The sequence below is a fragment of the Limulus polyphemus genome, unplaced genomic scaffold, assembly GCF_000517525.1.
Source record: "Limulus polyphemus unplaced genomic scaffold, Limulus_polyphemus-2.1.2 Scaffold3701, whole genome shotgun sequence".
In the NCBI taxonomy this organism is placed as follows: domain Eukaryota; kingdom Metazoa; phylum Arthropoda; class Merostomata; order Xiphosura; family Limulidae; genus Limulus; species Limulus polyphemus.
In genome coordinates this window covers 1-1,438 of record NW_013669311.1, presented here as the reverse complement: position 1 = coordinate 1,438, position 1,438 = coordinate 1, and the positions used below count along the sequence as shown (strand labels likewise).

Here is a 1,438-nt window from a genome sequence, read left to right as displayed (position 1 = left end):
AAGTCGCCTTTAGGATTTATATATAAATATAAAAAAAGAAACAAGGCTAATATTTGGGTATAATAGCGAAACCCTTGTTCATTATGTATTGTCTTCTTGTCGTTCTTGTAAGAATTATGAAATATTTGAAGTTGTTTTCAAATTTTTAAATAAGAATTTTAGTTTACTCTTGTTCCATACTCAGATTCATTGTTATTATTATCTTTACAAAAAATGTCCCATTTCGTTTTACTTACTTTGAGAATCATGTTGGAAACGTAACTGTAGAGTTAATTATAACGTATTTACTATCACAATAAAAACTATTTTTTAACAATAATCAGTAATGTTGTGTAAATATATCTTAGGAAGTAATCTAAAACGTCTTTTGAAAGAAATTAAACGTTTTTATTGTAGTGGTTCTTGATCTCACTGACATGTTATAATCAGTAAATGGATGACAGAAAAGTCGAGAAGTTATTTTTGTTATTGTTACGTCTCTGGTCGTTTGTTAATTTCCGGTATAAATTCTTTCCGAGGAACTTCAGCGATACAAGTCCTTTCTTAAATAAAACTAGTTTATTCTTTCTCAATACAACTTTCCAATACACAGAATTTCCACTGTCAATACGTTTGCAATCTCGATAACAAAACACACACTTTATATTACCGTCACCACCGCTCGCTTGACTCAGTTATCTGTCTCTATATCTGTCTATCTGCAATCATATCTCCGCTTTATTTGCCGGGCTTATATACTAAAAAAGAGGGCACCTGGAACAGACTAGAGTTGCCAGGAAATTTCATGATCCTTCCAGAATCTCATCACGTGTTACCAGCGTCACGTGATTTCCGCTGTCGTAACATTTTTAATTAAATCTGTAAATAATCTTTTTGTCTGTAATATCGCAAGAACATCCACAAAATAGTTTATATTCTTTCAATTTGAAATCATTAAAAGATTTCATCGATGTGATGATTTATAATTCCAGATTTATGTCTACAGAACGCAATCAAAATCAATCACATTCATTGCACAACATTCGCTTTATGAAATATACATATGTTGAACATACAGTTGCATCATATATCTTATAATCTTAGCCAGATATGTAAAGTTCCTAATTTTGTAACTTGAGATTCATGACTTGATATAGCACGTGCTACTTGAAATAAAAAAATCGCTTTCTACACTTTGGGGAACATATTGAAATTTTAACCATGTGATACCAACAATTATGCATAAAAGTAACATTTGGTATTTGTTTATTATCATTAAAGTTTTAAACACAATATGAAAATAAAGTGCGCCGCCCGGGAATCGAACCCGGGTCGCAAGAATGGGAATCTTGCATGATACCACTACACCAGCGGCGCTCGATATGAAATTTTGATATTTTATTTATATTACTTTTGTAATATATATATATAAATAAATAAGTAAATATAATATTATTTG

General features: G+C 30.5%; 1 non-coding gene across 1 annotated transcript; it reads right to left on the bottom strand.

Annotated features, from left to right (window-relative positions):
* Positions 1–1,285: 1,285 nt before the first annotated feature.
* On the bottom strand, positions 1,286–1,356 carry Trnag-ccc. The gene has a single exon. It is a non-coding gene; the product is annotated as a tRNA-Gly (tRNA).
* Between the last annotated feature and the right edge of the window lie 82 nt (positions 1,357–1,438).